Below are 23,821 nucleotides of genomic sequence, written 5' to 3' on the forward strand. Positions count from 1 at the left end.
TCAGGGTCCTATTCTTCCCATATCTAATCCCAGAGGTTTGCCATCACCCCCCAAGTCACGAGGTGTGTACATACACACACACACATACATACATTCACCCACATAATGGGTATAAATACCTTCATTTATCCTAAGACCCTTGGAATGCTTTAAGCCGTGTTCAGAAATAAGCAAGTTCAAAGAACTACTAAAGTGGTCAAGAGAGGAAAAAAAAAAAAAAATCTCAAATTCTGCCTGTCTCTTTTCCTGGATTTAACCTGCTACCAAATCCTGTGAGGGCTGACAGTGTGTCCTTGAGCCCTGACTCCCAGCACGCCTGCATGCCAGAGCCTTACATGCGTTCCGGGGAGCGCAGCTCCTGCCACTGGCACATACCAAAGATTCCAGATCAATTTTGCATCACGACCTAAATGTTCTCATCAACTTGGATTTCTGTTATAACACGTTACTCCGGCCTCAAAAAGTGCCATCTCAGCATGGTAAGTTCAGTGTTCTTTTCACTGAGCCTTCTCTTGGTGTTGGGGGTGCAGGGAAAATGGGTTAAATTTAACACACACCATAATCCTCATGTTTCCAAAAACAAATTCCAGTTATAAACCTTAAGAATGCCACACACCTACCATATTCTTTGCTCTTTTTATTAGCATGGGGAAGATGAGGTACTTCACTAATGCTTCACCTCTTCATTACACTGCCTCCCTCCCACAAATTTTACTGAATTGCCAAATACATGTTGCTAAGTTGGAGAAACTTACAGGAAAATGAATCCTTTATGAAAATACTTGTTGCTAGAAACACACACACAAACAGGAAAATAGATGGTAAACAGTAAATTCTCATTGTATTTAATAGCCAAAGGCCTTTGTTCACAAGAGCTACCCCAGAACACGCAGCCACATTCATGGGATCGAGTGAATTCTATCTGAAGTTTACAGAAGGAAGCATATACAAACAGCCTCACAAAGGTATTTTCCTAGCAGGAAGCCACAAGCACTTCTCTGCTGCTCTGGCTGCGGCGGCCCCGCCGTCAATGGGAGAGCAGTGGCAGCAGTGCTAAGCACACTTTACTTTCACTATGGGATTAACCAGATCACAAATCACCAATTAAACCCTGCTTTATGATTTAGGCTTTAATTCATTAATGAATGCAAAGGCAAAACATGCAGCAGAGCCTGGTGGAAGTCAGCAAGGAGAGCTTTGCTCTCCTTGTCCTGAGGCTCAGCTCTCTGGAATTAAATATAACTTTAATCAACAGTGTTCAAAAGTCTCATTTTTATAAGAAGCTAGTGGTCAATTGCTACACATTGTTGACAGCAATAAATGCAAATCATTGAGTATTTATGTGTAACTGGGCATGCTGGTAGTTTGCTGCTACATAAGGGGTGTTTTCTGTTCTCCAAAGCTTATCTCTTCACTTAAGATGGGAAAATTAGGAGGTCATCATCTGCAGTGTGCAAGTTTCCCTCCCCCACTGCCATTTTGTGGACTTGCTGCCAACAATATTGTTGAAAAATAAATTCCTGAGGACAGGAAATATCCTGAGCAAAGGATATCTAGCTTTATGACACTTAAAATGTTGCGCATTCCTCTCTATCTGTCACTGCACAGGCCAGCTGCCGGCATGCCAGAGCGTGTGCAACGCCTTGGGGTGGCCAGGAAGGGCCTCCCCCTGCATATCCCCCCAGGATTCCAGCATCACAGCTTTGGATAAACCAGCTCCTTCAGATTTCGTCAAGATTTCCCTTTCCTGTGTACTCAACCCCAGACATCTCCGTGGTCCAAGGAGACGTGATGCAACACAGCTTTCCAAGCACTGCTGGCTATCAGCAGCACATCCTCCCCAAGGTCTCCTGATAAGGTGCTTTAAAGCATGCCCACAACCCTCATCTTCACAGCCTAATCTGATGTAGGTGCCTTTTCAGAGATCCCTCCGTTTAATTTCCTCAACAACTGCACTCCACAAAAGCAAACATCCTGTCCCACTTCCAGAGCCAGATCCCAGTGGTGGCAGGCGGCTGCCAGCAGCACGGGGACGAGGGGCACGGATCCAGTTCATGCTGGGCAGCTCCACCAGCTGTCCTGTTACAGAGCCAGTTCACCCTCTGGAATGGGCCAGGAGTCATGGTAATGGACAGGCAGCTGTAAAAGAAAGTTTGACAGCTTTTCCAGCAGCCCCTGGGCCCATCCCACCCCTAAATTGGGGTCCCCATGAGACCAGCTGGGGGCCCAACAAACACATTGTTATTGGGACTTCTGCAGGTAACAGCAATGGTACAGAAATCCCAAACTTGTAATAAAGTCACCAAATAAATTACACAATGTAGACACTGGGGATAGTCATACCATACCCCTGCTTGTGCAGTTTCAAGTGCCATGAAACAATATCAATGTTAATGATTCATATCTAACTTTTTTTGCAGTAGTTAATAGCTTACATTTCTCAACCAAAGGCAGACAAATCTTTACAATCACACAATGACCCATTAAAATCAGGATTCAATCCCTTAAAGGCACTCTGACACTTGAGTAGCTTTCTGTCTCTTCCTATGAGGAGAGCAGGCAGCATCCAAAGCTAAATGCAAAGGAGCAGCTGAGGTAGAGCCAAGGCTACCACCACTGGAATGAGGGCATCTGTTCCACAGGGAAAAAAAGAAAGCATTTCAAGAAATAAAAGCACTGATTCTGACAGCACAAAACCACAGCCATGACATTTGGCCCTTTTAAAAACACGTTTCTCTAAAGGTTTAAGTGCCACTTTTTCTTTTAATAGGCATCCAAATCTAGTCTCAGTAATAAAAATGCTTATACTTTACATCTTTACTAGTCTATTTAAATAGCTTTTCTTTACAAGAACACCACATCACTGTGGTTTTACTGGAGACAACAAGGGGCTAATGCTTCTGTATAAGACCTCAAAACCAGCTACATTTTTAATATGCCAGAAATGATGGCGCTTCTTGGAGGGTTCTAATACAGCCTTAGCCAAAGGATATTCTCATTCCAATTAATTCCACTTACAACATCTGACAAGTTCATGGGGAGAGGAGATCCATTCCAAGGGAAGGTCCCTGTGCACTGTTCCTTGTGTCAGCACATGGTCATGGAGGTACTGACTCTCCTGTCTTAGGGCAATGTTCAACTCCACACCCAGTGACCACCACAACATCCAGTAATGCTGCCCATTAAGTACTGGACACCAGCCTTGACATGGTGTAAGTATATATTGATTAACTGACACCAAATATAAACATACAGTTAAGAGTTTTAAGCAGCTATGTGGGATAGAAGAAAAAAATCATGACTTTCACCTGCACCTCGTCTGATGGCAGAGTACCCCTAAAGATATTTACTCAACTATGGCCACAGTTTTCATAAGAGCAAATATTCCCTTTAAAAAGCAGTTCTACAGAGAGAAATATGTATCTTGTCTGAACACCACATGCTTGGACACACTCAGGCTTCAGTCAGCACTGCAGCAACAAAAGTTTAATTGTAGTGTTTCTCATTTCTGTTGGCTTCCCCTTGTTAGCTGGCACAGGTTAGAGTCTACTTGGTGCCTCACATCAATAACTGATGTTCAAAGTAAAATGCAAAAAGGACGTCTTGATCTGCTCACAAGCACAGAGCATGACTTTTTATAATAAAGTCATGTTTACTCCAGAACACTCAGTGCCTAGGGGAAATTTGCTTCTAGAAATATCGTGCTTAAAATATTTTATAGTCCCAGCAATGCCCACAAGCAAAATTTAGTCCCAGCCAGCAGAGAGCATCTCAACTGCCCCTCCACTTCAGAATTCCCAGGTGAAGCTTGCTGGTTTCTCCAGGCATAACTCACAATGTTGGATTCACAATACCTTTGGGTCTCTGCTCTGAGATCACCTTCCTATCCCGCCACAAACCATCCAAATCCTCCAAACCCTCCAAACTAGTGGGTCTGAACATTCAAAAGCTGAAATCAAGGCATTTCCAAGGGTGAGTGGCTGCATTAGACACTGCCAACAAGCTCTGACTAGACTGCAGGAGCGAGGAAGAGATTTTGGAGAGCAGTGTCTGCTCTGACACATCTGCCCAGAGGGCACGAAAAGAATAGAGCCAACAATGCAAGCAGAGAAATCTTTGTCCTCAGGTGACACAGGCAATCTACACGTGCCAAAATCGTTGTGCAATTAGTATGTTCTTAATTCTCTACCCTTAGAGAAGTGTACTTAATCAAATGAAAACAACATAATGCAAAATAAAGCAGCCCAAATAACTAATTAGCTAAAAGATGTAGAATGGAAACAAAATGAAGTGTGTAATTATATATCTTCAGTTCAAGTGTATAACACACTAGACCTATAAAGAAACCATACCACTTGCTAATTTAATCTAAACAACCCAATTAAACATCACCGTTGAATAAAATTGGAGAGAAAAAGTTCAGTAACAAAAGGGTTAAAGTCTTTCCAATGAGTTTCATTGAAATTTTTAGTCCATTGAAGTTACATGACAAACTTGAACTGAATTCACAAGATTCAAACCCTCCTTCCAGGCAATTATATACAACACAATTCATTTGAAGACACTGTATCAAAAAGGAGGTTTTTTGAGGTTTTCTCCAATATCCATAGCAATTGTACACTCTCCTGTACACTCAGCATTTCTCTCACAGCAGCATCTCAATCTGCAGAGTCATTAAGCCTCTTGTGAAATTGGACAGGTAATAATTCATCAGGGGATAATTTCTTTCAAAAACCTTCATCCCTTCAAATTGCATTTCTTTGCCACTCAAACACTCCAACGCTGACATTCTCAGTCATGAATGTACAATCTAAACGCCAGCCATCGAAGCTGATCAGATCACTGACAATTTTAACAGCTTAAAAACTTAAGTGTTTCAGGGATAAATATCTTGAAAACAGTGAAGCTCTGCTGATATGCATCAGAGAAAAGGCCACCTACATGCTTGTCAAATTCTCATTTTTGTTCTAACCTGAACAACCACTACAGAAAACAAGCATCTGTAGGAAGGTGAGGGAAACAAAAAAGGTAATGGAGCATTTCAGAGGCCATAAAGTCCCTTCAGACATTTTTCCAAATTCAGTTTCATAAACACTAAGTGCCAAATACAATGAACATTTCTGAAGTTTGTTTCTGATAAACTGGCTTTAGTTGTTTTCTTGTTAATTATATGTCACCTTCACTACTTCAGTAACAACACCTAGCATTCCAAATCCTTCCAGGTGTCCTGGAAATGGCACCAGCACATTCAGCAGAGAAATGCTGTAGCATTTGAAAATACAATGGAAATACATTTCTTTATAAAATCAAAGCAATTGTTATTAATAAATAAGGCATTTTCAGTACAGTATACTAAGTTCAGTAAAAATCTTTTCTTGAGTAGGAATGCATGAATTTAATTGAATCAAATGGACTCGGGGCTCTCTTTCACTAGGAGTAAAATAGATTAAATGTCAGAGTACTTGCCAAGGTATTATCAATAGTTTCATGAAAATAAAGGTTAAAAGATTGGGCTTTTTTGAGTTGTCTTAACAACAATAATTGTCAATTTAGAGATTTTAAGGAAGACTTTAGAAAACCATTTTTAGAAATACTCAGGAAGCCTTAAGCTGCACTCAACGTGCAAGTTCCCATCAAGCCACATTAACAGTCCTCTAAAAAACAGAATTAACCAAAAAGATGCTTGGAATTCCTTCTGCATTACACAGACCTTCCCATCTGCAGTCTGGCATCCCAGCTCTCTCTCATGCCTACACTGAAATCCTTGAGCCAGCCTTGGGCAGACAAAGCCTGCTGCCAAAGCTGAGTCTCCCAAATGTGAGAAGGAAAAACAGAGAGGGCACAGCACCTACACCAGTGTAGGGGACCCTGTGTACCCCAGCTGAGCCCACTGCTCCAAGGGCAGACCCACACACACAGAAACATGACCCAAGGACTACATCCTGGGGTGGAAAAACCAAATAGATCTCACTAATTGTTGCTCCATATCTCAACACATCCTTTTTTGTTTTTCTTTTTGGATGCATCCCAGTAGCTGAGATTTCCAACCAGCATATTAAAGGAGATGTTAATAACAGAACTCTTTCCACCACCTCTGCCTCTAAGGTACCTGTTACCTTTCTGTTATCCATTCATACCTTGGTATTCCAGGGTTAAGAATTGTGCCTGCACTTCAAAGCTTGCTATCCCTTCCCCCATAAGGGCAGAAGTAAAAGATTCAGGGACAAGCACTTTAAGTCAAACACACCCTTTGCTATTTCAGGCTCTAACATAAGCAGATTACAGCTCAGCTGTGTCCTGTCTGAACTTTTGTTTCTCTCTTGCCAATGCTGCACTAATTATCCCTGAGAAAAGACAGACCTTAATTAACAAGCAATGACCAACTTATCTATAAACTCTTCCTTCCCATCCAAGTTCTGCCTCTAAGTAGCTATTGAACACCAAATTTTAGCAGAGAGTAATTAGGAGATATCCTTGCCACACAGAGTTAATGCAGAATTCAAAGAAAGCAGGAGACACAGGTCATGGGGGCTGCCAGGGATGCTGTGTCCATGGCAGAGCCTTTTTAAACAGCCAGGGTCCCTGTGCACACACTGTTACAGCCAGGCTGGGTGGCTGCTACCCAGTACAACCTGCTTTGCAGTGAGTGAACATAGACAGATCTCTGCCTCAAGCTGTTGAGAGGAGAAAGGAAAGATCTTGATGCCCTTTCGTACAGGGAATGTGCAAGGCCATCTCTTCAAACATGAGAAACAAGAGCAGAGACAGCTTCAAAGAAGGGAAAACTAGTTATTGGGACAGGTAGCTAAAATGAACACTGAAGGAGAACATGTAGTTTAAATGAAGACCAAGCAGTTGAGCTGGTTCTTTTAGCTGGCACATCACCTGCCAAGGAGTACCACACAACTCAGAGCAAGCTGCCCCCCACACACAGCAGAGCACTGAGAGACCACAAGACTGCACCTGCAGCACTTCTGCACTTGCCTCCTCTTAACCCTTCTCCTTTAATGTGGGAGGTGGTGCTCAGGCAGAACAACCACTGACACTGATTTCTAACAGCAGAAGCACTAAAAGACTAAAGGCAAAGCACAAAACACTTTTTGTCCACTGAACAAGGATGGTTCCTCTCTGCAGTCTCTGCCTGGGGAGCACTGGGGCAGCAGGACAGGAGGTGCCCCAGGACACTGTGCCCCACTCAGGTACAGCAGGAGCCTCACTGGACCCTCCCTGCCTGTGCCAGGATGGCCCTCAGCCAGCAGCAAGGAGAGACAGATATTCAAGGCTGGCTTCCAGAGCAGCCCAGAGAGCTTGACTCACTGAGCCAAAACAAGAATAAAAGGAGCGGGAGGCAGGACTGACCTTTCAGTAGCAGCACCAACTCAGGGCTGTGTCATCAGGGCACAAATTCACACTCTGATGTACATCAATAGTATTTTATCTACTGATATACAGATGGAGTTTGATCTCAGCAGCTTCTTTTTAATATCATTATGTTTAACTACTTGAACTACTCCACCAAGCTCTGTACAGCAAACACTTGTGAAACCATTTCCTTCCCCCACTGACAACAAGGTACTTAAAGAATTATTTGATTTACACCACAAAGAGAATTCAAACATAGCTCAAGAGCAAACAAAACTTCCTGCACCATACACACTCAACCTATATAAGATGTGTGAAAAAAACCTCAGTGTTTTATTGTCCTTGTGACTTTTGTGCACTCAATACCCAACAGCTGCAAGTTTCATCTTCAGAGCCAGTCAGAATCATCCCATGAGAACTTCTGAGTGGCCACAGCAATCAAATGTTATTAGAGTGAGATTAATTGGAGTCAGTACATACAGTTTAGGTTTAGAACAACAAATGCTAATTTCCCAAACTGATGAGAACTGAGGGGGAAAAATGGACTTGAAAAAAAATCTACAATTGTAAGTTATTTTTCTCCCAGAAAAGACAACTTGAAAAATGATGATTCCCTTGTTTGAGAAAGAGGGCAATTTAACCTAAAATCCTATTCTGATACCATGGTAAAAAGACAATAAAAACATAATGCAGCATAAAAAGGGATAAAAGAGGGAAGCTAGGAATAGATAGTGAAAGTAGTATCGAAATTTTTAAGTGAAACCAAGACTAAAGTCAAGACAAGTCAAGACAAAGAAAAATAACCATGACTTGCAAGAAAATACTTGCATTCTGAAACAAACTAAGGAGGACTGAACTCTAATAAGTGGCATAACCCCTCTGCAAAACAGAAGTGAAAATAGGGCTAATGATGTGGGGGAAAACAATTTAACAAATTCTTCTGTTTGGTATTTGGAAAAGCCACAAAATGCACCTGTTGACTTACTCCAGTGGCGTGTCAGGCCCAAAATCTTTCAATTAAGTTTTGATTCAAACCTTTAAAGAAATGCCTGACCTACTGCCAACACCAGCACACACTGATGCAAGGGATGAAGCACGGAGAGACTGTGCTAACCCAGCACCAGCAGCTGAGAGGGAAGCAGGCTGCCCAGTGCAATTACATCCCATTAGCAAGACACAGCTTTCAGATAAAACAATCAAAAGTCAATGAAGGATTCCATTGATAAGGAATGCAAAGATAGAACATAATCAGCATTGTCATTCTATATAAAACAGTGCTGTCAAACAAATCCAAGTGTGCTATGGGTTGAGATTACACCTTTGGTTGGAGAGATATCTGTGTTAGCACATGTGTGTTCTTGAGCAGTGTCTGACTTGGTACCAAGCAACACTGATAAAAGAGGGCACAATCAAAATGAAATATCTCCAATGTATCAAGAGCTGGCCAGCCAGCTGACCACAGATTAATGTGTGAGCTGATAGCACCATGTGTGAATCAGCCAGGGGGTGCAGATGTGCCCCACTGCCCAACTCACTGCACAGCACCCCTCCCAAAGGGCTGGCATTCTTATATGGTCCCAGGATCAACAAGGACTGGACATTAAAGAACAGCAAGAACCAGTGAGCAGAAATAGGAGTCAGACAAATCATAGGTGGGCACAACATTAGAAATGAAAATCCAAAGATTGGCTACTGAAGTGGATGGAATCAGCCAGGGGAAGTGAACAGTATTTCCTCACCTTATGGAAATACAACTTCACGTGCTCACCAGAAATATAAATTACAAGTAAGCCAGGATAACTTTATCCTTTCTAAAAAAGAACTATAATCTTACTAAATCAGGTGTATGCTGTACTGCCTACTGACTATTTTATTAATTTGCAAAGCCCTAGTTGGCATCTGTGAGGGAACTGTTCTTTTCCCCCTAACCACTGCAAGTCAACCTTGCACAAAAGCTTCCTACAGATACAATATACTTGCCTTCTGCTCAGCATATTAGTTATTGCCCTCTTGCCAAGGAAACCTCCTCTGGGAGAGGCTTTCAGAGGTAGGAACTGCACACAGGCACTTGTCAAGAGCTGTGTTGGGAAGGGAAGCCCCCATGCATGTGCAGACCACTAGTAAGATTTCTAGTCCAGCCTCAACTGAAAAAAGCCCCAAACAAAGTATCTCCAGTATTTTCACCTCTGTCTTGTTTTCTCAGCTGCAAAATGGGGATAATGAAACACATCACCTCTGTTAGTGCTCTGGTCTCTTCCAAGGGAAGAAGAACCAGCATACTGGTTATTCACCAGTGTTTATTTAATGATTTCCTACTAAAATTGACAGCCTGCCCTGGCCAGTAACACTAATTATCACTTCACGGGATCTGCTTGACTGTCCACATTAAAAACTACAGCTTTACACTGCAAGTTTTTTCATATTGACCTTCCTAAATCAGGAAATGCTTAGCAGTTTGTGGGCGAGACTGAAACTAAACCATACTACCCAGCCAGCATGAAATAAAGCCCCACTGATCACTTCTGCTGTGCTCCTGGCTCTGCCAACCTGCTCAGGGATGCTCCTCTGCCCCATTCCCAGCCAGGTTATTCCAGTCAGCTCCTGGCCTCCCACCAGCACTTCCACCCCTGGAAGCTGAGTTAGTTCTTGCTGCCCATGTTAACTTTTCCCTTGCCCTGAAATCCCATCAGAACAATAAAAATCAACTCAGCCACGACTGAGCAAGTGGTCACAATGTGAGATGCTGTTCCCAGTTGTTTCATTAACTCCCCAGTCAGAGCAGTTTTAAATTTAAAAAAAATAAAAAAATAAAAACAACAAAAAACATCCCAACAAAACCCACTTTTAAGTGCACTGGCTTATTGTGATTTTTAATTAGCACCAGGATTTCAGATAGTGCACACCCACGGCCCCAGAAGGGGGGTGAGGGGAGTACGTGTGTGCGCTTGTGAAACCATTGTTCCTCCGTCAAATACAGCTCATCCTCCAGCCCATCCGAGTTCCCAGCTGCCCAGTCACACAACTTCTAAAAGTTCAACAGCTGGGTGTTTTATAACCCTGGAGAACTCCCAAGCCAATCCTTACGTCGCTGGCAAGGAGCCCTGGCCAAAGGCTGGGGACCCTGCGGGGAACTTTCAGGGCTGCACCTTCCTCCTTGTGCTGCTGACAAAGGCAAAGCCCAGAGCCCGGCACAGGGAAGGCAAAGTCCACGCTCACACACCCAGCACAGTGTTTTATAAGCAGCAAATGACAGAGGCATGGGTAGTGGCTGGGATCCAGGATCTGCAACCATCTGCAAGTTTGCTTGGCTTTTGTTTCAGTTTCCAGTTCTGATGGATGGAAACAAGCTCCCAGTTCTTCTGCATTAGCATAAAGACAATTAAAACAACTTTTACCCCCCTCAAGTAGCTAGGGAAAAAGCCATCACAAGTTTAAATGAGAGTGTTGATAATATATTTAAGTAAAACCTGACTCTTTAAAGTAAAAAAAAACCTACTCCAAACCAAAATCTCAGTTGTATCACAAAAAACAGCTTTGTCAACAAGTTCCTGTGACTCCCACTGTAGATCAAGAAGCTCAGATGAAAGTCTACAGGACTCACTGCATTCTTCTCTCTCCAAAGAAACACTAATTTCTGCCTGACAAAAGCATTTCTGCTGGGAAAGGGGAACACCACAGGTCAGTATTAAAGCAATTTCAGTACAGCTACCAAGCAATTAGCTGGATAATACCTTCTCTACGTGCTGATTTTTTTCCTTTTTCAGAATCCTGGAGCTAGCAGAACTAGCCATTTGCTGGTTTTACAGCCACTTCTGAAGTTGCAGATGACCAAATTTAAATTTTCCTTTCCTTATCACTGACAGTATTTCCACTTTGGCACTGCAGTTTTGTTCACTGATTTCACATGTTTAAAAACCTTTACCTTGTATTTCAGTATAGCGTCCATCTTTATCAGCAAACAAATTGAGACATTTTGCTTTTTAAATATTTAAATTCACATTTGTATAAGCCTGACCTTGTTACTTTTTTTTCCCCTAAGACAAAGTGTAAACAAAAGTTTATCTTGCATTCTGATTTTGCTTTGAAGCCTGTGATTATCAGGAATTACCATACTCCTTCCTAGAGATTATCATTGTAAAGTTTTGGATACAAACCTCTCCACTTCTGGAAAGCACCTTTATTCTTGACCTGATGTTCAAACTCTTGGAAAGCTGCCCATCTCCTTTCCTGGAACTATGTTACAGCAGGACCTTCTACCAACAAAAGTAACAGTACCTGAAAGTGAAATTCCACCAGGATTGCATCCATCCTGAAGTTGCACCACCAGCATTGTACAGTATACATGAATAACTTCAGGTGCAAGCAGACTTGAGAAGAGAGTTGCCAGTTGAAGTTGAATGCCAGTTCATTAAAAATAAGGGTTAGATTTATAAACTTCTCAGTTGCAATGAATGCCCACAGTATTTTCATCAGACTATATTCCAGGTTCTCTGTTCTCCCACTTCTTGAAATCCATCTGCCATTTGTACACTCCTTATTCACATATGGGAGTATCACAACCACATATCCTTTAATAGCCTTGCATTAAGCCTTGTACATAAAAAGTACTTTCTGCATGCCATAAGTTGGATCCTGTTTAGATAGGCTGGGCTGATCAAATTGTAAAGAAGTTTTTATTTATTGACATATTGCATCCACACATTCATCTGCCAGCACTGGCTTTTGGCTTAAACAGTCCTGTACACCTTCAGTGTTTACCTCTCAGATGGATTTAGAGATAGCAAAGTTCATTGGAACTTCTTTCCCGTAAATATTTCTCCACCTCATCTTACGAGAAAGGCTTTCCACACTTCCAGTCAAGCTTGTAACCCTTGCCTGTAACTCTACCACTTCAAATTTACCCATCTTTCACTAACACAGGTGATCAGAATGCATACACTTTCCAAAACAAATCCCAGAAGGACTTGCAAAATAGTGTTAATCTCCCTTCCCATCTCTATTAAAGCAAAATAAGATTCCCCCCTTGGGTGGGTACCTTTCTTCATGGCTGTATAATCACTATCAGACCACATTCACACTCTGCTTGAGCAGCTGCACAACAAAGTCTCCATATCTGCTTGAAGAAACTTCAGTGCTAATATTGATCACAAAGGTCAGGGAGAGCTGATGTTGGCAGAAAAACAGAGAAAACCTTTGTCTAATATACTAGAATAGATAAAAATGGTATTTTATCTGTTTCTTCCTTCCAACTGTGTATTTTGTGTATGATGACAGAAGAGTTGTTGCTTCTCCTCCCCTTCTGCCAAATCCTTTCATAAATGCACAAGTTGAATATTGCAAAACATTTTTCTGAGAAAAACAGGGATATGCAAAAATACCCAATCAGTGATACTTTAATACAGTATATAGCCAACATAAAACACTCACTGAAGAACCAGTCAAATCTTCTTTGAAGTTTTTAAGAAAAAGTTTGATTCAAATGAAGAACCTTCACTTTGCATACAGCTCCCTCAAATTGTCTTGCAATAGGTGCAGGAGTCCTGGCAGGGAGCACAGGGAGGACCTCACCCCTACCCAGCCAGCCATCCTGGGGAGCCCTAAGGGGAACCAGCAGACCACAGTCACACCTCACTCACTCCACAGAGCCAAGACACTTCAGGAAAAAAAAACTTATACATCCATAATTAATGGAAAATAACTCTTGCGAGGACAGAAGAGGAGGGAAGCTGACAGATCCAATCTGCCAGCCCCATACACTTTCTAACTGGAGTACATGTGAGGTTAGTCCAGGCAGCAGGCCAAGGCTTTGCTTTTCCCTCCCGAAGTGAAAGGACAGCTCTGCCGCTGCCACGTTGCTCCTGTAGAGCCAGAGCAGCACCTCGTCCCCAGCCAGCACTGCCCACAGCTCTGCAGCTGCAGCACAACCACGTCACTGCTGCTCACCAGGCTGGAGCCCAGCTGCTCAAAGGTGCTGCTAGCACTGTCCAAGTGAACCCAACCACCTAAGAGTGCATTAGTGCGTTTCACTGTGAGACAACCTTCAATTACAGCAGGGCCAATAATAATAACACACTTGGTCTGCTTGCAAACTGATCCAGTCAATGCTATTTTTTCCATGTCTTCACATATCCGTATCTTCTTCGTCCCAATTCTCACATTTCACTCCCCTTGCACTAACCCAACAACTGAGGATACACTGAAATCAACACCCTATAATCTAGAAAAATCTAACCAAGAAAAAAGGGATAGAAAAATAAGGATTTACTAAGACCAGAAAGAACAGAGATGTGCTAGCAAGGGCAGGACTGGAATAGTTTAGAAGGTTCAAGAAACTGAAAAAACTTTTCGCAGCAACATTTTAGGGCATAATATCATCCTGTTTGACTGCATGATCACAAAATGCCAAAAGGAAGTGAAACTGTTGATGTGTAACTTCAGAGTTCTAGATCCACAAATATTGCCTTTACAGTAACATAGCAGCTCTCCCACAAACATAGCAGCTCTCGCATCCACTGAAACAACCTATTCAGAGGTACATAAAAATTCAAGTGTAGCCACCTTGTTCCTTACACAAATTGTGGTTACAGAAGTATCTGAATGACTTGACTCTTACGTTTTATCCAGAAGTGGCTGCTGTGGAAGAGATCAGAGATCCTTTTGGTAGCACTCGGCAGAATTGCCTAATTTCCACCACATCACCATTTCCTGCCCACTGAACAAGGCAGCTGGAACAGCTGGACAAGCACGTCCAGCCCTGTTAACAGAGGGGAAAGGGTAAAGATAAAACACCACACACACAAGAGCTTGCAGGGAGAAGACACTGAAATTAGGTACCAAGACAACTCCTGTTTCTCATATCCTCAGACATGGGCGTACAGCGCCCTGACTGCTGCTTGCAGCGCTCACTGACCCAAGGAACAGCCCTCAAGTCATCAAAAAGTTTGCACTGTACATCTAACCAAGTCACAGAGGATGTTTATGTTTTGTGCAGTCACTAAAAGCACTGCTGAACTTCACAAACAACAATAAAGATCTGTTAGAGCAGCATATGGAGCTGCAAAAATAAACACGTGCAGAGCAGAATGAAACAAGTTAATTTCACCACCAGCTGATACACAAGAAACAAGGATTAAGGCTCAGACTGTAGATCCATGAAATGGTTTGGGTTGAAAGGTACCATAAAGATCATGTTGTCCCAACACCCCTCCCATGGGCAGGGACAACATCAGCTATTCCAGGTTACTCCAAGTCCTGTTCAACCTGGCCTTGAACACTTCCAGGGGCCCAGGGGCAGCCACAGCTTCTCTGGGCAACCTGTGCCAGTCTCACCACCCTCATAGTAAAAAATTTCTTCCTAATATCTAAGCTAAATCTACCCTTTCAGTCCCTTTTCTCCACTTTTATGCCAAACTCTGCAGAACTTTTGCTTTGTGGAAAAATCTCAGAATTCCTCTTTAGCCATAAGATTTCTTGTGCATTGGTTATGGTCAGTTTAGAATAATGTAACCTGAATGTTCAATACCAAGTAAGAGTGTGACCCTAGACCTTCATCTAGTACTGAAATTCTCAATTAACCTTATGGTGCTTCCTATTTATGGCATTTTAACTTCCTGGCATGGTAGGAACAGCTGAGTGCTGCCCAATACTCCACAGCAGTCATCCAACAAGACATTATCTAGGTCTCTGGTGAAATCCATAGGATATTTCTTATTTCTGAACATGGTCTTATTACCTCAGCAACATCTAAGTCAACCACAGTGGGAAATACAAAGTCATTTGGGTTTGGTCCTTTAAGGTTTCTGTTTGTTGACTTCTGTTGTTTTGAGGTCCTGCTGAACTAAAACGTAATTTAGTTTTATTACAAATAAACCAAAAGGAAGCACACAAATAGAAAGTTACATAAGACACTATGGGAATGAACTACCTACCTGTTTAAGTGCAAGCAAAACACAGAACTATGAGAAAACCAGGCTTCACTTCTGCTTATTCTGTTTTATCAGTATTATCAGAGACCAGGAAAGTATCTACAGCAACCCAAATAACACACTTCTGACAGGAGAACAGTGAGAAATTGACTGTCAGACTGACTTATGAACATATGAACTTACACCTTGAAATGCCATAAAATTAACCCTTTATCCTCAAAAATCCACCATACATTTCCTGCAAGTACAAAAGGAGGTTGAACTCTTCAAAGCAGAGCTGAAAGCCTGCAGGGTCACAGTGCTCAAAGAGAGCAGGGGTCAGTCTTTTTTGGCTATCAAGTCCATTTGAACTGATCCAGAATCTTAAGTGTTGTTTCACTCCACAATTTCTACAGGGAATTACTTGCAACACTGACATCTTCTCTCCTCCTCCAAGCCACCTAAGGTCACCCATTTAAGAGGGGACAATGCATACATGCTCAGACATCGACACAGACATAGTGAAGCACCACTTAACTATTATTTATACTGAATTTAGATTTATTTTCTGTCATCTCTTTCTCTTTGCCTTAACACCACCAACTTTCTGCAGCTCGTCCTGCTCTGGGTTAGTCTCCAAGCCTAAGTTCTCCACAGCCACCTGCAGTTTAACTCCTTCCAACACCACCACCTCTTACACACAACAGCCAAAAAACACAAGGCCACCTCACCATACCACCAATCTCTCATTTCCTTCCTTATAAGAAGATCCTTCCCAGCCAAGCCAGGAAACTTCTGACCCATTTTCCCTCCTTGTACAGCTGTACCATCAACAATGCCTCAACCTATGATCCAAGAAGCAGCACCTGTGGTCCTTCAGCTCCTCTGAAGCACGTGAGGACCACATCCCACAGCCTTCCTGGGTCATTTGCACCCACCCTGGGGGCAAGACACAGCCACCTGGTGTGGCACACCCCACTGCACGTGTGGATGGACACGTTCCTCCCACCCAGCAGCCCCAGGTCCACATGCCTGCACTTTTAGTCATGCAAAGACCACACATCACAACCAGGGCGTGAGCAAGAGCAGGAAGTCAAAGGGAAGAGGACAGAAGGGAATGCAGAGTTCCACAAACACAGATCTGCTGCCCCTCCCTCACCCACATCTGAAGCATTCAAGAAAAGCCAGCTAAGAGCAAAGACTGTGCCAAATTAAGGATTGTGTCTCTAGCTGCTCAGTTCCCCAGACAATTGTCAGAGGGGTTGCTCAGGAGGGACACTGCTCCTGTGACCAATGCTGCACCCCAAGCCCCCAGCCTGGAGCACAAGAGCAGAAGAAACCTCACTGCATGGCTGAGGAACACCTTTAACAGCTTTGCAACCAACAGAACATAAAACACACTGAGAGATAATTAGAAGGAAAACCGTAGGATCAAGAATCATGGGTGGCTAATGAATAAGTGTGTTAAAGAAAGGATGGGCAAGTGGGACACTGAGAAAAGCAGACCTTGGAATTAAAAAAAAAAAAAAACCAAACAAAAAACCTCTCTAAAGCAGAAGCCAATTCCATAAAAACCCAGAGTAAGAAACAGTTATTTTCTTTCATTTGCTTTTCTTTGAGCTGCCACAGCTTCTAACACTTTCCAGCATTCGAAAATGAAGACTTGTTGCTCTCTCCTCCCCAAGGAAGGCTTTGAAAACAAATTTCCTAGTTAACCTGCCAAAGCAGAAGATGTGATAGCAGCTGAACATCCCTCTGCCCTGCTCAGGGGATGACTCAGTGGAAATCAGCCCTCAAGAAGCGTGTTGCCATCCTTCAGACGATGAAACCAAATAGGAACAAATTCCTCACCTTAAAAGTCGTGACTTCCAAGGTAGCCACAGCTCAATACAGGACCATATAAAAGAGGAACACTGACACGTTTGGGGGAAAATCTAAAGCTTATTTTAAACCCTTTTTTCATTTTTTAATACAGTTAATAGAAATACCTCCTAACAAGACTACAAAATCATTTCCCCAGAGCTTTAGAGTAGCACAAAAGAACAGAACAAACATACTCTAAGCAAAGTGAAATAAGAACTGGAGAAAACAAGACCAACATATTAACTGTTCAAGCCAACCAAACACACCCCTCAAAGCCAATGTATGCAACTAGGTCTCACCCTTGCATCCAGCCCAAATACATCTATAGAAGATCCATGCACATGGTACATTCCAACTTGCCTTATCTTGCCACAAAAGGAGGAATTTTTTCCACTTCAACCTAAGCCACTGTTCCTGACACTTCAACATGATATGAAAGACAAAACACTGAGCCCCCCAGTAAAGCAACACCTTAATTGAGTCAGTCAAGCCAAAGCTGCATGTTTGCTTTTCAACTCACCATTTCTATCAGTACTTATAAACAAAAAAAATCCCCTGCTTGGGAATTGCAGACCCCAAAATACTCCACAAGCTCTGCAGTTCTCACTGTTAATTAACAGTTCTCACTGTTAATTCATTCTAATGAAGTGATGCCTCTAGTTGCCATACATTTGCTAGTAACAAGACACTGAAGGCAATTCTTTCCCTTCTGTGAGTTGACATCACATGAGTCCATAAAAAATACAAGGTGACCAGAAGGAAACCTACCCAGTGCTCTCATTATCCACAAAAGCTTTCATCTTTTTTCCCTGCTGCATTATTCCACGTCAATAAATAACTAAGGAGCAGAGCAATGCCTAGCACTGAGTAAGGTACCCAGATCAGTTCAAGTGTCTGCAAGCACTTATGTTAGGTGAATTGTCATTGAATAGGGACATACTTCCACAACAAAGGGAAGTTATAAAGTGGAATGAATTCTTTCACCTAAATAAGCATACACTAAAGGAAAATGGTAAGGTCATCCTGAAACAAATCAGGACAACTTTCTGCTCAAGGTCCAAAATAATCACTCCATCTTACTTCACTACACTTCTAGGGTCAACTAAAGAATTGTGCAGAAACATTTGGGGCAAACACTGGGATTTAGGTTATAAACATTGGCATTTTGTTAGTGAGTGAGTGGAAAATGGGGAGCAACCGTGGAAAATGGACAGAGCTGCACAGAGGCCCAGAGAACCTGCAAACTAAGCAGAGCAGATAGATGGGGCTAGTTTAGATTTAAAGCATGAGTAAATCTGTGCACAACATCCCAAGCATCTCAGAGTGGCAAGGGTCATCTAAAATTGTTGTTTATTGAAGTTTTTATTAATCTCTTGAAAGGAATGTATTCCTCTCTTTTTAAAGCATTCCATATGAAACATTCCTGGAAGCATGAAGTAGATGTTTAAATATATGTGTACACACATTCTATTATTAGAGTCCTTTGCAAGGACCTAATAATAGAAATGTCCATAGTTATGGATAAGGCAATGATAAGAGACCAGGATGTAAAGCATGGTTTAAGGTATTTGCATTGCTGACACAAAATTGCCATACACTAACTCAACACAGAAAAATCAGACAGACTTATCACCTTCATCTCCAGACAACTCAAGTGTTTGCTTTCAGTTATTCTAAATCTAACAAATAAGATAAACCAAAACACAACAGCAGAAACTGCTCTCCTGAATCCATCTCACCATTGCATTGAGTACCTTCTAGAATGAGGAGCAGATGCCAGAACAAGCAAATGCCACATATCAGTATTAGCTGCAGTTTTGTCCTCTCAAAAAAAAGAAATTATAAAAAATACATTTAACTACTTAGTAATTATTTGTTGCTTCCTATTCTGAAACTAACACTATACATAGTTGCAGTTCACTAAGAGTATCCACACATCAATTTCCAGTATATTACCATTGTAAACTGTCACCACTAGAAAAACAAATAGAGAATGTTTCTTATGCTGTTGGTTTTTTGTCTGTTATCTGCTAACAAACACCACAATTTACTTGTAAACAAAGGATTCCTCAGATGAAACGCAGAAAGCATGTCACTGGAGAAGCTCTACATTTTAACCTCTAAGCTCAAAGAAACCCATCCTTTTCCCAATCAAAAAGCACCACGAAGATTTGCTCAAAGCTGCACTACCTGGGACCTCCAGGGAATATTTCTGCTCATGAACAGACTTTAACACAGGCGATGTTTTCCTTGTGTACTTGCTCAACAGCACCATCATTTTTCATCCAGAGCAAAGCACAGATTTAACATCTACAGCAGCATTTCTGAAAGGCAACTCATCTCTCCCAACACTGTTGCAAATTCCACGATAAATCACACTTAATTAGTTTGTGCCTTTTTTATTTTTTCTCCTGGCTGTCTGGAATCCAACAGCGAGCAGGCTTCCAACTTCAATTTTGCAAAGAGGTGCTTAGAATAAACTGATAAAAACGCCAAGCACCACGTCCCCACTGGAAGCTGTTTGGAGTTATCTGCTCGCTGACACACCAGCATTCCTGCCTGTAGATGGCTTTTAACTGCTGTGTATCCAGCGGCTCCTATTTCCACTGCCTTGTTTGAAGAACTTCCCTCTTCCCACATACCTTCCATCTCCAGGGACAGATCACACAGGGACACTAAACCTTGGCCGTAAACAACACGAGTTTTGATACCGCTGTTTCCAAAGGACCCTGCACCGCTCAGCAGTGCAGAGACAATCACCGAGGCACAAATCCTCCGGGCAACGCTTGAGAAACTCTTTGCCTCGCCAGTATTTTTGCACAGCTGAGATTTACACAGGGCTCTGCTGGCTTCTTCTGCTATTTATTTTATTTGCTGTACACTAAAGGCTACTGCAAACAAATGGGATTTCGATAACTTGCGGCATGTCGCTGAAAACAATTCCAGTGCGCTGGGACACTATTTCCAGACTTTAAACCCAACAGCCACGTCCTTGGTGGAGTGACAGGATGCTGTCCCAGTGTGTCCCAAACCCCAAGTGCTCCTAACAGGTTGCTCCATCTTCCCTCATGTCCTCTCTCTGGATGGAAGTGGCAGAGATTACAGCAAAGAGAAAAGCACTGTGAAGAGTAATTTGTTTGATTCAGGTGTGTTCAGGTTCTGGGCTTATTAGTTAATGACATGGATTTAGGAGGCATTTATCCTCACGTTACAAACATTTATTTGTACTGTAAATGTTGGTTCTGACAACCTACATTTTTTGAGGGAAAAAGTCAATTATACTTATTAGAAAGTTCATGAATACAACCACACACATGCAGAAGTTTGCTGCATGGGCTATATATATTTTCTTGCACAGATTTATGAACTGCAGAAGTTTGACTGCTCTTAACTGCTTCTCTTTCTCAGAAGACATAAAGGAAGCTATAAAGTGAGGAGGAAAAAAACCCAAATTCTCTGTTAAGAAAGAGGTATGATGGAAAAAACTTCTTTCAGTTCCCTAAATACTACACGTAGAAAAAACAGTGCCAGGATAAACACATTTCAGATTGGAAGTTACAAACTTTTCTGGGACTAGAGATAAAATATTTGCAGTATGGAGTTACAGCTCTGAGCTTCTTGGCTATAGCAGAATATCAGCTTATTTTGGCTGCTAACTACCTTCATTTCTTATTCTTTGGCCAACTATAGGCTAACAGGATGAAAAAACCCTCTCATTGCTGTCCCAGCAGTGACCTCAAACCCAAACCAGATGAGTCCCTAAGGCAGAAAATAAAAAAAAAATTTTAAAAAAATTAAAGATAAAAATAAGATATATATCACCTTCTACACACAGACTCATCTCTGAGCTACATTATAAGCATAAAGTAGCTAAAAGATACTGAACTGGGAAGAACAATACACAATACTTGTGGGGCAGCAGACGTTTCTGCCACAGCAGGGTCCCAACACAACCACAAATCACAACTGCTTTGAAACGAACGAGAGGGAACCACAGAAGTGCTGAAGATGAAGCGAAAAGCACTAACAGACCGCTTCTGTGCGAGACCCGAAATGACCCCGGGAACACGGCCAACAATCATTTTCTTACTGGTAGCACCGGCAGCGTTTTCTGCGACCGCTGAGAAAGACACACGGGCCCTAGGTGGGCCGGAGCGGCGGGGACAGGGCCAGAGGAGCAAGATGCTTCCACTCAGGAGGCAGCCCTCGGCCGTTCCTGAGGTTTGTGGAAGAGATGCCTTTTTATCTGGGTCGGCAGCCAAGCGCACATTGTGTCATCCGTGTCCAGAGCAGCCGCTCCCCATCAGAACAAAGCGCAGACCCAGAGCAGGACGGGCACTGAGGCACTGCCAGGCCTGGCACTCTCAGCCTTTTGTAAGCAAGCTCTGCTGCTGCAAATAAAGGTTGGGAAATAGTGTTCTGCGCTTAAAAAATCTGTGGAAGTTTGAAATGCCATTACCTAGCACATTGTTAGACTCGAGTTAGACTGGTTTGGCACCTTTCAGGAACGTCCCGAGCCCTGTGTTCTGCAGGGTAAGCGGTTAAGGGATACAGCAGCTGTGGTTAGGGCACAGGTAACTGGGAGAGTGAATCCTGTTCTCACAGATCCAGCACGGAGTTCAAACAGCAAATTAAAAAAATCCTAAATAAAATAAATTGAAATCCCGCCAACAAGGAACCCCAACATCTCCCTATCACAGTTCCCCCCACCTCCCGATGGGATAACTACCCCTTTACGGCCAGTACTTTTGTATACTCAAAAGGACACAAAGAAATACAAATGAAATACAAAATTACTAATATGGAGAGAGGCAGGCTTGCCCCGTGCCTTCTATTCTACAAATATAGATGGGATAAATGGTTCGTTACATTTAACTCCAAGCCGCACTACCTCCGCCAAAACCTTATTTAAATAGCACATTTCTGAGAACCGGGAAGGGGGGGATGCAGCTGTGGTCTTAACCTAAGAGAGGTTAAGCTTTAAAAAAAGAGTTGTTCTTTTTTCACTCTGTCTGCTGGTCGCATGCCATTTTAAAAGGTGTCTGGCAAGCAAAAATAAAAAGTTTCCAGGGCTTTCCTTCCCCAAGCCGCCTCTGCCAGGAGCCGGGCGGGGAGGACGCGGCCGAGAGAAGACGGTCGCGCCTTTCTCCAGCTTTTTCTCCAACATGCCCTCTGGATCCCGACGTTCTGGCGGCGGAGGAGCCCCCGGTTCCTCCACCTGCCCGCACGGCCGGCGGGGCTGCGGAGCGGGGCGCGGCTCGGGGGTGCCGCGGGCAGAGCCCCACGGGCAGAGCCCCGCACACACCCGCGGTGCCCGCGGCCCCCGCCAGCACCGACCGCTCCCGCACTTCTCCTCCGGGAGCCGCAGCGGGCGGGGAGGGCGGTGGCGATGACAGCAGCCGGGCCGGCCGCCCCCAGGGACAGCCGGGCGGTGCTGGAGCGCCCGTCCCGCCGCCAGCCCCGAGCGCGGCCGCTCCCGCCCGCCGGGCGCTCCCCGCGCCGGGGGGGAGCCGGCGGGGCGGGGAGAGAAACTTTCCACCGAGTGCGGCCGCGTCCCGCAGCCGAACAAAAGAGCCGGGACCGGCAGAGGCGCCGCGGGGCGGGGGACGCGGCTGGCCGGCGCTCGGAGCGCAGCGGAGCCGCGGGGCTCCCCGCCCGGCACCCGCTTCCCCGCAGCGCCGCCGCGTCCTTACCTGCGGGAGGGCGGTGCGGGGCGGCGAGTCCCGGTTAGCTGGAGACAGTGCCGGGAGGGCTCGGCGGGGATTCCGCCATGTCAGTGATGTCGGCACCACATGGGGCCCCGGCCGGCCCACGCTACCGCGCACTCTGGAGTAGCGGCTCCCGCCGAAAAGGCGGCCGAGGCGGGCGTGGGACGCCGGCCAGCCCCGCTGCCGCTCCGCCCCCCGCGCCGCCGGGGCGGGCGCTCCGTGAGGGGCGGGCATGGGGCGGGCACGGCGCCCGACCCCGGCCCTTCCCCTCCCGCCGCGATCCGCTCGTCCTTGCTTGGAATGGTAGGGTAATGGAATTAGGGGATCATCGCGGTTCGGGATGGTCCAGTCCAGCCGCCCACCCTGCAGCACCGCTATTAGCGATAAACCCCATCGCCCAGCGCCGCGTCCGGGCGCCTCTGTAACACCTCCAGGGATGGTGACTCCTCCGCCCTCCGTTTCAATGCCAGACCACCCTAAAAGTAAAACATTTGTTTCTAATGTCTAATCTGAATTTCCCCTATCTCAGCTTAAGGCTGTTTTCCTCTAGTCCTCTCACTGCAGGTGCAGGAGAAAAGAGCATCCCCAGCTGCCACAATCTCCTTTCAAGGACTTGCAGAGAGAGATGAGGTCTCACCTGATCTTCCTCATGTCCAGATTTAAACAAACCCTCCCACAGCTGTTCCTCATAAGATACGTTTTATAGATCCTCCACTTAGTGCCAAATATCATCCTGGAGCAGACATCACCCCCCGAGCCTCCCCTGTCCGTCCAGCCCCGGCAGGGCTGTGAGGCTGTGATGGATGTTGGATAGTTGTCACCAAAATGCCATTTCTGACAGGTAGCCCTTTGCCCAAGCAGTTCCAGGCTGTCAGTGCCTGTCCCCATCCCTGTCCTCCCCTTGGTGCCTGCTGTGGGTTGCTGCAAAGGCAAGGCCTGTGTTCCCATCACTGTGGTCATTCCTACATCCCCATCGGCTGGGAG

The 23,821-nt window shown here is 44.2% G+C and overlaps 1 protein-coding gene across 1 annotated transcript in view; it reads right to left on the minus strand.

Annotated features, from left to right (window-relative positions):
• The window catches only part of FNDC3B (fibronectin type III domain containing 3B), a 182,380-nt gene extending 159,379 nt beyond the window's left edge, over positions 1–23,001 (minus strand). Inside the window, exon 1 of the mRNA XM_033069139.1 lies at positions 22,823–23,001. The gene's annotated coding sequence lies outside the window, so the exon portion shown is untranslated. The remainder of the gene's footprint in view (positions 1–22,822) is intronic.
• Positions 23,002–23,821: the final 820 nt, after the last annotated feature.

Source organism: Catharus ustulatus, chromosome 10, assembly GCF_009819885.2.
Source record: "Catharus ustulatus isolate bCatUst1 chromosome 10, bCatUst1.pri.v2, whole genome shotgun sequence".
In the NCBI taxonomy this organism is placed as follows: Eukaryota; Metazoa; Chordata; class Aves; order Passeriformes; family Turdidae; genus Catharus; species Catharus ustulatus.